This window comes from Sphaerodactylus townsendi, linkage group LG02 (assembly GCF_021028975.2).
Source record: "Sphaerodactylus townsendi isolate TG3544 linkage group LG02, MPM_Stown_v2.3, whole genome shotgun sequence".
In the NCBI taxonomy this organism is placed as follows: Eukaryota; Metazoa; Chordata; class Lepidosauria; order Squamata; family Sphaerodactylidae; genus Sphaerodactylus; species Sphaerodactylus townsendi.
This window is the reverse complement of record NC_059426.1, coordinates 161,022,978-161,037,365: the sequence shown is the minus strand read 5'-3', so window position 1 is coordinate 161,037,365 and position 14,388 is coordinate 161,022,978.

Here is a 14,388-nt window from a genome sequence, read left to right as displayed (position 1 = left end):
TTGTTAACGGGCACCTATCAGCAGCCGGCCTCCCCAAAAGCCCGGCGGAATAACTCAGTCTTACAGGCCCTGCGGAATTCGTTTAAGTCCCGCAAGGCCCGGACAGTTGACGGAAGAGCATTCCACCAGGCAGGGGCCAGGGCCGTAAAAGCCCTGGCCCTAGTGGAGGCCAGCCGCATCATAGAGGGGGCGGGGACCTCCAGCAAATTGGCCTCTGCCGAACGCAGAGACCGACGTGGGACATATGGGGCCATCATGTTGATGATGGAGCAAGCTTGTTTTCTGCTGCTCCAGAGACTGGACAAGGAGTAATGGATTCAAGGTGCAGGAAAAGAGAGTCTACATAAGCATTAGGAAGAACTTCCTGATGGCAAGTGCTGTTCGACAGTGGAATACACTGCCTTCGAGTGTGGTGGAATTGCCTTCTCTGGAAGTTTTTAAACAAAGGCTGGATGGCCATTTATTGGGAATACTTTGATTGTGTATTCCTGCATGGCAGGGGGATTGGACTTGATGGTCCTGGTGGACTCTTCCAAGTCTATGATTCTACAGTGTTGCTAAATTCAGGATTCATGTCAGTGGAAACTTGTCGTAAAATCCAAACCAATCACTTTTTATGTCAAAAGAGGGATCTTTGCTAAAACGATGGTACTAGTCAGGAGAACATTCTCAGAACATTAAGAAAGAGAAATCTTTCCAAGATGCCTGGAAACAATTTAAAACTGCGCTGATTGATGCCCAGATAGAATGCATATCTCAAATTAGAAAAGGTACCAACCAGTCTAAGAGAATGCCTCCGTAGTTAACTATTAAAACCAAGGAAGCCACAACAGACAAAAAAACCCTTCTTCTTTTAAAAACTGGAAGATTTCCCCGATTGTGGTGAACAGAAAGGAATACAAGTTCTGGTGAAGCAAATGCAAGTTGACAATAAGGTAAGCAAAAAGAGAATCTGAGGAATGGACGGCCAAAAACATTTAGGCAGACAATAAGCATTTCCTCAAATATATCAGAAGCCGGAGGTGGTTAGGCCTTTGGATGACAAAGGAATGGAAGGACTGCTTGAGGCTGATGGGGCGATGATGGAGAAGCTGCATGAATTCTTTGCATCTGCTTTCACTGTGGAAAATATGGAGTAAATACCGGCAGAGCCACAGTTTGGGGGAAAGTTGTTTCAGACTGTGCTGGTCTGCTATGGAATGACTAGATCAGGGTTCTGCAACCTGTGGCTCTCCAGATGTTCATGGACTACAATTCGCATCAGCCCCAATTGGCCATGATGGCAGGGGCTGATGGGAATTGTAGTCCATGAACATCTGGAGAGCCGCAGGTTGCAGACCCCTGGACTAGATTCAAGTCCTGTAGTACCTTAGAGACTAAACAAAATTCGAGGTATAAGGTTTTGAGTCAAAGCTCCTTTCTCTAAGGCGCTACTGGACTCAAGTTCGTTGTTTTGGGGGAAGGGACTTTGAAGAACCCAGTCAAACTGAGATGATGGAAGATGGCATTCTAGGACTGCTGGCAAACTGAAAACCAATAAGCCTGCTGGTACAGATAGCATATCCCTGAACGTTTCTTTCTTTTTTTTTACACTGTGATCTAACAACTATATGTAGTTTGTCACTACAATTTGGTCTGGCCTTCTAGCTTCTACAACAAATCCGACTGGGCTGATGAACTCTGTCTAGTGGTGAAGAGCAGTGGACTCTAATCTGAAGAAATGGGTTTGATTCCCCACTCCTCCACATGAAGCCTGCTGGGTGACCTTGGGCTAGTCACAGTTCTCTCAGAATTCTTTCAGCCAAGGTGTCTGTTGTCGGGAGAAGAAGGGAAAGGGGTGTGTAAGTCTCCTTGAGTGCTCCTTGAGTGCTGCCATGGTTCCCATATTTAGTGCCGTCCCATGCAATTTGCAGTATTCAGAAGCTTGCAAAACAGACATTCTCATATACTGAAGGACAGCAATAGGATTCCATCTGTCTGGCCTCTCCTCCCCCCTCCCTTTCCTGTTTTTCCCTTTCCTTTCCATTTCTCCTGTCCTTTCTTTCCTTTGGACCAGTAAGAATGGGTTCATTGTATGGTTTTTATTCTCTTCCCCTTAAATGGTTTTATGATGCTGTATTGCTGAAATGCATGAATTTTTATGGATTTCACTCTATTTATTATGTTCGATTTTCTACAATGCCCTGAGCCCATATGAGGAAGGGGGGCCTCATAAACTGAATAAATAAATAAATATATAAAATGCCTATAAATTTAGTGGTGGCAGCATAAAGCATATGGCCATAACAGTAGTAGGATCACGTTGTTATTTGCAATGCTGTACTCTAGTACCTCCCAGAAAGCACCTCTAACTCATTTTCATGCTTTGATTGGGTGTTACTGCATTGCAGGGGGTTGGACTTGATGGCCCTTGTGGTCCTTTCCAACTTTATGATTCTATGATTCATCGTTGCTTCCACTGACCTTTTCTGAAGCATCCATCATTCAAAACATAATATGCTTATGTCTTTATATATTAAGGGCCATCTAGTCGTTTTACGTCGGCCCTATAAATTAATGACCTCCAAAATGTCTTGTCACTAACGGAAAATGAGAGCCGTGTCTTTTTTAATTGCATCAATCCATCTCATGTTGAGTTTTCCTCTTTTCCAGTTGCCTCTAATTTTTCCTAGCATTATTGTCTTTTCCAGTAGGTGTTGCCTTCTGATAATGTGACCAGGTTTAGGCATTTTAACTTCTAGGGAGAGGTCAGGCTTCAGGGATGTAGGGAAGAAGAAGAAGAAGAAGAAGAAGAAGAAGAAGAAGAAGAAGAAGAAGAAGAAGAAGAAGAAGAAGAAGAAGAAGAAGAAGAAGAAGAAGAAGAAGAAGAAGAAGAAGAAGAAGAAGAAGAAGAAGAAGAAGAGGAGGAGGAGGAGGAGGAGTTTGGATTTATACCCCCCCCTTCTCTCCTGCAGGAGACTCAAAGGGGCTGACAATCTCCTTGCCCTTCCCCCCTCACAACAAACACCCTGTGAGGTGGGTGGGGCTGAGAGAGCTCCAAAGAGCTGTGACTAGCCCAAGGTCACCCAGCTGGCGTGTGTGGGAGTGCACAGGCTAATCTGAATTCCCCAGATAAGCCTCCACAGCTCAGGCGGCAGAGCTGGGAATCAAACCCAGTTCCTCCAGATTAGATACACGAGCTCTTAACCTCCTACGCCACTGCTGGCGTAGGAGGGGGGTTCTTGGGTTCAACCCCCCCATTACATGTCCGAAGCTCTGCCCCCCCATTTGTGGTTTTTTTGTATTTTTTAGGTTTTTTGTTTTTGGCCTGCAGGGTGTGATGTTTTCAGTCTAGCAGCACCACAATTTCAGGGATTTCTTGGGAGACTCTCCTGATGATACCACCAAGGTTTTGTGAAGTTTGGTCCAGGGGGTCCAAAATTATGGACTCCCAAAAGGGTTGCCCCATCCCCCATTGTTTCCAATAGGAGCTAAGATGGGGGCTACACCTTTGAGGGTCCATAACTTTGGACTCCCTGAACCAAACTTCACCAAACACGGGTGGCATCATCAGGAGAGTTTCCTAAAGATACCCTGAAAGGTTGAGTGCTGCCATCTTAATAATTGCACCCCTGACAGCAGGCACCCCACCCCCCCAAATTTCCCCAGATTCTTTTAAATCCACCCCCTTCGGCATGCATTTAAAAAGAGAATCTGAGGTCCACAGTTTAAACATTGAAAGTGATGCTGTTTCAGGGAGGGGGAGAATCCACCCCAAAACAGCCTTACTTTCAATGTTGTTTTAGCTGGGGACCCCAGATTCTCCCTTCAAGGTGGATTTAAAAGGAGAATTTTGGCTCTCTAGTTTAAACACCATTGAAAGTGATGCTGTTTGGGGGTGGAATCCAGCATCACGGTGGCTGCCCTCAAAACTTTTGCACCGGGCTCCATTTCCCCTAGCTACGCCTCTGCCCAGAAGGGAGGGCAGAAGGGGCTGCTGGCTGGGAGCCCAGCTGGTGGGGAGGCAGGGGAGGGCAGGGCAGGGCAGTCTATATAACCACTGAGGCTGGGGGCGGGGCTTGGGGTGTCATGGCCATGCCCCAGGTGTGGGTGCGGGCACGGTCCTGCCCCCCGAGCCCCCCCATAAAAAATCAATACCAATGTCCCTGTCAGGCTTGATTTGATCTAGAACACACTTATGCATATACTATGGATATCTGCATATGTATTTGAAATGGCAGTGTGCCAGGATGAAATAGCACTGCAATTCTGGAAGACCTATGCTGACTTGACAATGTAGTTATTTGCCATCAGACTCAGCTTCCAGGAATTGGTTACCAAAGCCTGCTACATTGCGCCTGTGAAGGCATTGTGAATGACTGTTTGCCCGTTCCTTAAGGCAACATAGCCTATATGCTCCAGTAATTCAGTGAAGTGCAAAAACATCTGGGATTGTCTCCAAAGCGATACAAGATAAATATGGACCATGTAACAGGAAGGGAAGAAATCTGATTTATTTGCATGACACATGAACTCACCCTCTAGCATAAAATGGAATGCTCAAATGACTGAAGAAATGTATGCATACCTTCTCATTAATGCCAAAGACAGAAACATCTGTTACAAATATTAAGCAACATCAAAGGACTGTACCACTGTGTAACATAAAGAACTGAAGCATTTCACAAAGGAAACTTCAAATTGTCTGGGTGATAGATAGGCACACAATCCTGGCTTCTTTTCTGGAAGGGCTATAACTTATGAATGGCCAAATATACTCTCTCTTTTTGGCCCCAATAGGAAAACGTTACTAAGAATATGTAAGTCATAAAGCTGCAAATTCAATTTAACCCAGAACTTGAAAGAACGGACGTTTGAAAAACTTTTGTGGCTTTCTATAGCTGTATAAACACATAACAACAGTAACTAGAAGTGCTTACCTACAGAATTCAATTCACATTTGTAAAACCACAAAAACCACAAGAAAACACACACACACAAAATACTGAACATAGAGGCAAACCTCAGAATTTAAATACACAAGATGTTTCTTTGTAGCATAAGACCAAAGGCCCTCGTCGTCCAGCACCATTTCTCAGCTGATATTCCAGAAGTTATACAATGGGTGGTGTCATTAGCCTAGAACTGTGGTGGTGAACCTTTGGCACTCCATATGTTATGGACTACAATTCCCATCAGCCCCTGCCAGCATGGCCTTGGGGGGGGGGGGGGGGGGGGGGGGGGGGGGGGGGGGGGGGGGGGGTTTGGGGGGGGGGGTTGGTGGGGTGGGGTGGGGTGTGTGGTGTGGGGGGGGGGGGGGGGGGGGGGGGGGGGGGGGGGGGGAGGGTGGGGGGGGGGGGGGGTGGGGGGGTGGGTGGGGGGGGGGGGGGGGGGGTGGGGGGGTGGAGGGGTGGGGGGGGGGGGGGAGGGGGGGGGGGGGGGGTGGGGGGGGGGGGGGGTGGGGGGGGGGGGGGGGGGGGGGGGGGGGGGGTGGGGGGGGGGGGGGGTGGGGGGGGGGGGGGGTGGGGGGGGGGGGGGGTGGGGGGGGGGGGGGGTGGGGGGGGGGGGGGGTGGGGGGGGGGGGGGGTGGGGGGGGGGGGGGGTGGGGGGGGGGGGGGGTGGGGGGGGGGGGGGGTGGGGGGGGGGGGGGGTGGGGGGGGGGGGGGGTGGGGGGGGGGGGGGGTGGGGGGGGGGGGGGGTGGGGGGGGGGGGGGGTGGGGGGGGGGGGGGGTGGGGGGGGGGGGGGGTGGGGGGGGGGGGGGGTGGGGGGGGGGGGGGGTGGGGGGGGGGGGGGGTGGGGGGGGGGGGGGGTGGGGGGGGGGGGGGGTGGGGGGGGGGGGGGGTGGGGGGGGGGGGGGGTGGGGGGGGGGGGGGGTGGGGGGGGGGGGGGGTGGGGGGGGGGGGGGGTGGGGGGGGGGGGGGGTGGGGGGGGGGGGGGGTGGGGGGGGGGGGGGGTGGGGGGGGGGGGGGGTGGGGGGGGGGGGGGGTGGGGGGGGGGGGGGGTGGGGGGGGGGGGGGGTGGGGGGGGGGGGGGGTGGGGGGGGGGGGGGGTGGGGGGGGGGGGGGGTGGGGGGGGGGGGGGGTGGGGGGGGGGGGGGGTGGGGGGGGGGGGGGGTGGGGGGGGGGGGGGGTGGGGGGGGGGGGGGGTGGGGGGGGGGGGGGGTGGGGGGGGGGGGGGGTGGGGGGGGGGGGGGGTGGGGGGGGGGGGGGGTGGGGGGGGGGGGGGGTGGGGGGGGGGGGGGGTGGGGGGGGGGGGGGGTGGGGGGGGGGGGGGGTGGGGGGGGGGGGGGGTGGGGGGGGGGGGGGGTGGGGGGGGGGGGGGGTGGGGGGGGGGGGGGGTGGGGGGGGGGGGGGGTGGGGGGGGGGGGGGGTGGGGGGGGGGGGGGGTGGGGGGGGGGGGGGGTGGGGGGGGGGGGGGGTGGGGGGGGGGGGGGGTGGGGGGGGGGGGGGGTGGGGGGGGGGGGGGGTGGGGGGGGGGGGGGGTGGGGGGGGGGGGGGGTGGGGGGGGGGGGGGGTGGGGGGGGGGGGGGGTGGGGGGGGGGGGGGGTGGGGGGGGGGGGGGGTGGGGGGGGGGGGGGGTGGGGGGGGGGGGGGGTGGGGGGGGGGGGGGGTGGGGGGGGGGGGGGGTGGGGGGGGGGGGGGGTGGGGGGGGGGGGGGGTGGGGGGGGGGGGGGGTGGGGGGGGGGGGGGGTGGGGGGGGGGGGGGGTGGGGGGGGGGGGGGGTGGGGGGGGGGGGGGGTGGGGGGGGGGGGGGGTGGGGGGGGGGGGGGGTGGGGGGGGGGGGGGGTGGGGGGGGGGGGGGGTGGGGGGGGGGGGGGGTGGGGGGGGGGGGGGGTGGGGGGGGGGGGGGGTGGGGGGGGGGGGGGGTGGGGGGGGGGGGGGGTGGGGGGGGGGGGGGGTGGGGGGGGGGGGGGGTGGGGGGGGGGGGGGGTGGGGGGGGGGGGGGGTGGGGGGGGGGGGGGGTGGGGGGGGGGGGGGGTGGGGGGGGGGGGGGGTGGGGGGGGGGGGGGGTGGGGGGGGGGGGGGGTGGGGGGGGGGGGGGGTGGGGGGGGGGGGGGGTGGGGGGGGGGGGGGGTGGGGGGGGGGGGGGGTGGGGGGGGGGGGGGGTGGGGGGGGGGGGGGGTGGGGGGGGGGGGGGGTGGGGGGGGGGGGGGGTGGGGGGGGGGGGGGGTGGGGGGGGGGGGGGGTGGGGGGGGGGGGGGGTGGGGGGGGGGGGGGGTGGGGGGGGGGGGGGGTGGGGGGGGGGGGGGGTGGGGGGGGGGGGGGGTGGGGGGGGGGGGGGGTGGGGGGGGGGGGGGGTGGGGGGGGGGGGGGGTGGGGGGGGGGGGGGGTGGGGGGGGGGGGGGGTGGGGGGGGGGGGGGGTGGGGGGGGGGGGGGGTGGGGGGGGGGGGGGGTGGGGGGGGGGGGGGGTGGGGGGGGGGGGGGGTGGGGGGGGGGGGGGGTGGGGGGGGGGGGGGGTGGGGGGGGGGGGGGGTGGGGGGGGGGGGGGGTGGGGGGGGGGGGGGGTGGGGGGGGGGGGGGGTGGGGGGGGGGGGGGGTGGGGGGGGGGGGGGGTGGGGGGGGGGGGGGGTGGGGGGGGGGGGGGGTGGGGGGGGGGGGGGGTGGGGGGGGGGGGGGGTGGGGGGGGGGGGGGGTGGGGGGGGGGGGGGGTGGGGGGGGGGGGGGGTGGGGGGGGGGGGGGGTGGGGGGGGGGGGGGGTGGGGGGGGGGGGGGGTGGGGGGGGGGGGGGGTGGGGGGGGGGGGGGGTGGGGGGGGGGGGGGGTGGGGGGGGGGGGGGGTGGGGGGGGGGGGGGGTGGGGGGGGGGGGGGGTGGGGGGGGGGGGGGGTGGGGGGGGGGGGGGGTGGGGGGGGGGGGGGGTGGGGGGGGGGGGGGGTGGGGGGGGGGGGGGGTGGGGGGGGGGGGGGGTGGGGGGGGGGGGGGGTGGGGGGGGGGGGGGGTGGGGGGGGGGGGGGGTGGGGGGGGGGGGGGGTGGGGGGGGGGGGGGGTGGGGGGGGGGGGGGGTGGGGGGGGGGGGGGGTGGGGGGGGGGGGGGGTGGGGGGGGGGGGGGGTGGGGGGGGGGGGGGGTGGGGGGGGGGGGGGGTGGGGGGGGGGGGGGGTGGGGGGGGGGGGGGGTGGGGGGGGGGGGGGGTGGGGGGGGGGGGGGGTGGGGGGGGGGGGGGGTGGGGGGGGGGGGGGGTGGGGGGGGGGGGGGGTGGGGGGGGGGGGGGGTGGGGGGGGGGGGGGGTGGGGGGGGGGGGGGGTGGGGGGGGGGGGGGGTGGGGGGGGGGGGGGGTGGGGGGGGGGGGGGGTGGGGGGGGGGGGGGGTGGGGGGGGGGGGGGGTGGGGGGGGGGGGGGGTGGGGGGGGGGGGGGGTGGGGGGGGGGGGGGGTGGGGGGGGGGGGGGGTGGGGGGGGGGGGGGGTGGGGGGGGGGGGGGGTGGGGGGGGGGGGGGGTGGGGGGGGGGGGGGGTGGGGGGGGGGGGGGGTGGGGGGGGGGGGGGGTGGGGGGGGGGGGGGGTGGGGGGGGGGGGGGGTGGGGGGGGGGGGGGGTGGGGGGGGGGGGGGGTGGGGGGGGGGGGGGGTGGGGGGGGGGGGGGGTGGGGGGGGGGGGGGGTGGGGGGGGGGGGGGGTGGGGGGGGGGGGGGGTGGGGGGGGGGGGGGGTGGGGGGGGGGGGGGGTGGGGGGGGGGGGGGGTGGGGGGGGGGGGGGGTGGGGGGGGGGGGGGGTGGGGGGGGGGGGGGGTGGGGGGGGGGGGGGGTGGGGGGGGGGGGGGGTGGGGGGGGGGGGGGGTGGGGGGGGGGGGGGGTGGGGGGGGGGGGGGGTGGGGGGGGGGGGGGGTGGGGGGGGGGGGGGGTGGGGGGGGGGGGGGGTGGGGGGGGGGGGGGGTGGGGGGGGGGGGGGGTGGGGGGGGGGGGGGGTGGGGGGGGGGGGGGGTGGGGGGGGGGGGGGGTGGGGGGGGGGGGGGGTGGGGGGGGGGGGGGGTGGGGGGGGGGGGGGGTGGGGGGGGGGGGGGGTGGGGGGGGGGGGGGGTGGGGGGGGGGGGGGGTGGGGGGGGGGGGGGGTGGGGGGGGGGGGGGGTGGGGGGGGGGGGGGGTGGGGGGGGGGGGGGGTGGGGGGGGGGGGGGGTGGGGGGGGGGGGGGGTGGGGGGGGGGGGGGGTGGGGGGGGGGGGGGGTGGGGGGGGGGGGGGGTGGGGGGGGGGGGGGGTGGGGGGGGGGGGGGGTGGGGGGGGGGGGGGGTGGGGGGGGGGGGGGGTGGGGGGGGGGGGGGGTGGGGGGGGGGGGGGGTGGGGGGGGGGGGGGGTGGGGGGGGGGGGGGGTGGGGGGGGGGGGGGGTGGGGGGGGGGGGGGGTGGGGGGGGGGGGGGGTGGGGGGGGGGGGGGGTGGGGGGGGGGGGGGGTGGGGGGGGGGGGGGGTGGGGGGGGGGGGGGGTGGGGGGGGGGGGGGGTGGGGGGGGGGGGGGGTGGGGGGGGGGGGGGGTGGGGGGGGGGGGGGGTGGGGGGGGGGGGGGGTGGGGGGGGGGGGGGGTGGGGGGGGGGGGGGGTGGGGGGGGGGGGGGGTGGGGGGGGGGGGGGGTGGGGGGGGGGGGGGGTGGGGGGGGGGGGGGGTGGGGGGGGGGGGGGGTGGGGGGGGGGGGGGGTGGGGGGGGGGGGGGGTGGGGGGGGGGGGGGGTGGGGGGGGGGGGGGGTGGGGGGGGGGGGGGGTGGGGGGGGGGGGGGGTGGGGGGGGGGGGGGGTGGGGGGGGGGGGGGGTGGGGGGGGGGGGGGGTGGGGGGGGGGGGGGGTGGGGGGGGGGGGGGGTGGGGGGGGGGGGGGGTGGGGGGGGGGGGGGGTGGGGGGGGGGGGGGGTGGGGGGGGGGGGGGGTGGGGGGGGGGGGGGGTGGGGGGGGGGGGGGGTGGGGGGGGGGGGGGGTGGGGGGGGGGGGGGGTGGGGGGGGGGGGGGGTGGGGGGGGGGGGGGGTGGGGGGGGGGGGGGGTGGGGGGGGGGGGGGGTGGGGGGGGGGGGGGGTGGGGGGGGGGGGGGGTGGGGGGGGGGGGGGGTGGGGGGGGGGGGGGGTGGGGGGGGGGGGGGGTGGGGGGGGGGGGGGGTGGGGGGGGGGGGGGGTGGGGGGGGGGGGGGGTGGGGGGGGGGGGGGGTGGGGGGGGGGGGGGGTGGGGGGGGGGGGGGGTGGGGGGGGGGGGGGGTGGGGGGGGGGGGGGGTGGGGGGGGGGGGGGGTGGGGGGGGGGGGGGGTGGGGGGGGGGGGGGGTGGGGGGGGGGGGGGGTGGGGGGGGGGGGGGGTGGGGGGGGGGGGGGGTGGGGGGGGGGGGGGGTGGGGGGGGGGGGGGGTGGGGGGGGGGGGGGGTGGGGGGGGGGGGGGGTGGGGGGGGGGGGGGGTGGGGGGGGGGGGGGGTGGGGGGGGGGGGGGGTGGGGGGGGGGGGGGGTGGGGGGGGGGGGGGGTGGGGGGGGGGGGGGGTGGGGGGGGGGGGGGGTGGGGGGGGGGGGGGGTGGGGGGGGGGGGGGGTGGGGGGGGGGGGGGGTGGGGGGGGGGGGGGGTGGGGGGGGGGGGGGGTGGGGGGGGGGGGGGGTGGGGGGGGGGGGGGGTGGGGGGGGGGGGGGGTGGGGGGGGGGGGGGGTGGGGGGGGGGGGGGGTGGGGGGGGGGGGGGGTGGGGGGGGGGGGGGGTGGGGGGGGGGGGGGGTGGGGGGGGGGGGGGGTGGGGGGGGGGGGGGGTGGGGGGGGGGGGGGGTGGGGGGGGGGGGGGGTGGGGGGGGGGGGGGGTGGGGGGGGGGGGGGGTGGGGGGGGGGGGGGGTGGGGGGGGGGGGGGGTGGGGGGGGGGGGGGGTGGGGGGGGGGGGGGGTGGGGGGGGGGGGGGGTGGGGGGGGGGGGGGGTGGGGGGGGGGGGGGGTGGGGGGGGGGGGGGGTGGGGGGGGGGGGGGGTGGGGGGGGGGGGGGGTGGGGGGGGGGGGGGGTGGGGGGGGGGGGGGGTGGGGGGGGGGGGGGGTGGGGGGGGGGGGGGGTGGGGGGGGGGGGGGGTGGGGGGGGGGGGGGGTGGGGGGGGGGGGGGGTGGGGGGGGGGGGGGGTGGGGGGGGGGGGGGGTGGGGGGGGGGGGGGGTGGGGGGGGGGGGGGGTGGGGGGGGGGGGGGGTGGGGGGGGGGGGGGGTGGGGGGGGGGGGGGGTGGGGGGGGGGGGGGGTGGGGGGGGGGGGGGGTGGGGGGGGGGGGGGGTGGGGGGGGGGGGGGGTGGGGGGGGGGGGGGGTGGGGGGGGGGGGGGGTGGGGGGGGGGGGGGGTGGGGGGGGGGGGGGGTGGGGGGGGGGGGGGGTGGGGGGGGGGGGGGGTGGGGGGGGGGGGGGGTGGGGGGGGGGGGGGGTGGGGGGGGGGGGGGGTGGGGGGGGGGGGGGGTGGGGGGGGGGGGGGGTGGGGGGGGGGGGGGGTGGGGGGGGGGGGGGGTGGGGGGGGGGGGGGGTGGGGGGGGGGGGGGGTGGGGGGGGGGGGGGGTGGGGGGGGGGGGGGGTGGGGGGGGGGGGGGGTGGGGGGGGGGGGGGGTGGGGGGGGGGGGGGGTGGGGGGGGGGGGGGGTGGGGGGGGGGGGGGGTGGGGGGGGGGGGGGGTGGGGGGGGGGGGGGGTGGGGGGGGGGGGGGGTGGGGGGGGGGGGGGGTGGGGGGGGGGGGGGGTGGGGGGGGGGGGGGGTGGGGGGGGGGGGGGGTGGGGGGGGGGGGGGGTGGGGGGGGGGGGGGGTGGGGGGGGGGGGGGGTGGGGGGGGGGGGGGGTGGGGGGGGGGGGGGGTGGGGGGGGGGGGGGGTGGGGGGGGGGGGGGGTGGGGGGGGGGGGGGGTGGGGGGGGGGGGGGGTGGGGGGGGGGGGGGGTGGGGGGGGGGGGGGGTGGGGGGGGGGGGGGGTGGGGGGGGGGGGGGGTGGGGGGGGGGGGGGGTGGGGGGGGGGGGGGGTGGGGGGGGGGGGGGGTGGGGGGGGGGGGGGGTGGGGGGGGGGGGGGGTGGGGGGGGGGGGGGGTGGGGGGGGGGGGGGGTGGGGGGGGGGGGGGGTGGGGGGGGGGGGGGGTGGGGGGGGGGGGGGGTGGGGGGGGGGGGGGGTGGGGGGGGGGGGGGGTGGGGGGGGGGGGGGGTGGGGGGGGGGGGGGGTGGGGGGGGGGGGGGGTGGGGGGGGGGGGGGGTGGGGGGGGGGGGGGGTGGGGGGGGGGGGGGGTGGGGGGGGGGGGGGGTGGGGGGGGGGGGGGGTGGGGGGGGGGGGGGGTGGGGGGGGGGGGGGGTGGGGGGGGGGGGGGGTGGGGGGGGGGGGGGGTGGGGGGGGGGGGGGGTGGGGGGGGGGGGGGGTGGGGGGGGGGGGGGGTGGGGGGGGGGGGGGGTGGGGGGGGGGGGGGGTGGGGGGGGGGGGGGGTGGGGGGGGGGGGGGGTGGGGGGGGGGGGGGGTGGGGGGGGGGGGGGGTGGGGGGGGGGGGGGGTGGGGGGGGGGGGGGGTGGGGGGGGGGGGGGGTGGGGGGGGGGGGGGGTGGGGGGGGGGGGGGGTGGGGGGGGGGGGGGGTGGGGGGGGGGGGGGGTGGGGGGGGGGGGGGGTGGGGGGGGGGGGGGGTGGGGGGGGGGGGGGGTGGGGGGGGGGGGGGGTGGGGGGGGGGGGGGGTGGGGGGGGGGGGGGGTGGGGGGGGGGGGGGGTGGGGGGGGGGGGGGGTGGGGGGGGGGGGGGGTGGGGGGGGGGGGGGGTGGGGGGGGGGGGGGGTGGGGGGGGGGGGGGGTGGGGGGGGGGGGGGGTGGGGGGGGGGGGGGGTGGGGGGGGGGGGGGGTGGGGGGGGGGGGGGGTGGGGGGGGGGGGGGGTGGGGGGGGGGGGGGGTGGGGGGGGGGGGGGGTGGGGGGGGGGGGGGGTGGGGGGGGGGGGGGGTGGGGGGGGGGGGGGGTGGGGGGGGGGGGGGGTGGGGGGGGGGGGGGGTGGGGGGGGGGGGGGGTGGGGGGGGGGGGGGGTGGGGGGGGGGGGGGGTGGGGGGGGGGGGGGGTGGGGGGGGGGGGGGGTGGGGGGGGGGGGGGGTGGGGGGGGGGGGGGGTGGGGGGGGGGGGGGGTGGGGGGGGGGGGGGGTGGGGGGGGGGGGGGGTGGGGGGGGGGGGGGGTGGGGGGGGGGGGGGGTGGGGGGGGGGGGGGGTGGGGGGGGGGGGGGGTGGGGGGGGGGGGGGGTGGGGGGGGGGGGGGGTGGGGGGGGGGGGGGGTGGGGGGGGGGGGGGGTGGGGGGGGGGGGGGGTGGGGGGGGGGGGGGGTGGGGGGGGGGGGGGGTGGGGGGGGGGGGGGGTGGGGGGGGGGGGGGGTGGGGGGGGGGGGGGGTGGGGGGGGGGGGGGGTGGGGGGGGGGGGGGGTGGGGGGGGGGGGGGGTGGGGGGGGGGGGGGGTGGGGGGGGGGGGGGGTGGGGGGGGGGGGGGGTGGGGGGGGGGGGGGGTGGGGGGGGGGGGGGGTGGGGGGGGGGGGGGGTGGGGGGGGGGGGGGGTGGGGGGGGGGGGGGGTGGGGGGGGGGGGGGGTGGGGGGGGGGGGGGGTGGGGGGGGGGGGGGGTGGGGGGGGGGGGGGGTGGGGGGGGGGGGGGGTGGGGGGGGGGGGGGGTGGGGGGGGGGGGGGGTGGGGGGGGGGGGGGGTGGGGGGGGGGGGGGGTGGGGGGGGGGGGGGGTGGGGGGGGGGGGGGGTGGGGGGGGGGGGGGGTGGGGGGGGGGGGGGGTGGGGGGGGGGGGGGGTGGGGGGGGGGGGGGGTGGGGGGGGGGGGGGGTGGGGGGGGGGGGGGGTGGGGGGGGGGGGGGGTGGGGGGGGGGGGGGGTGGGGGGGGGGGGGGGTGGGGGGGGGGGGGGGTGGGGGGGGGGGGGGGTGGGGGGGGGGGGGGGTGGGGGGGGGGGGGGGTGGGGGGGGGGGGGGGTGGGGGGGGGGGGGGGTGGGGGGGGGGGGGGGTGGGGGGGGGGGGGGGTGGGGGGGGGGGGGGGTGGGGGGGGGGGGGGGTGGGGGGGGGGGGGGGTGGGGGGGGGGGGGGGTGGGGGGGGGGGGGGGTGGGGGGGGGGGGGGGTGGGGGGGGGGGGGGGTGGGGGGGGGGGGGGGTGGGGGGGGGGGGGGGTGGGGGGGGGGGGGGGTGGGGGGGGGGGGGGGTGGGGGGGGGGGGGGGTGGGGGGGGGGGGGGGTGGGGGGGGGGGGGGGTGGGGGGGGGGGGGGGTGGGGGGGGGGGGGGGTGGGGGGGGGGGGGGGTGGGGGGGGGGGGGGGTGGGGGGGGGGGGGGGTGGGGGGGGGGGGGGGTGGGGGGGGGGGGGGGTGGGGGGGGGGGGGGGTGGGGGGGGGGGGGGGTGGGGGGGGGGGGGGGTGGGGGGGGGGGGGGGTGGGGGGGGGGGGGGGTGGGGGGGGGGGGGGGTGGGGGGGGGGGGGGGTGGGGGGGGGGGGGGGTGGGGGGGGGGGGGGGTGGGGGGGGGGGGGGGTGGGGG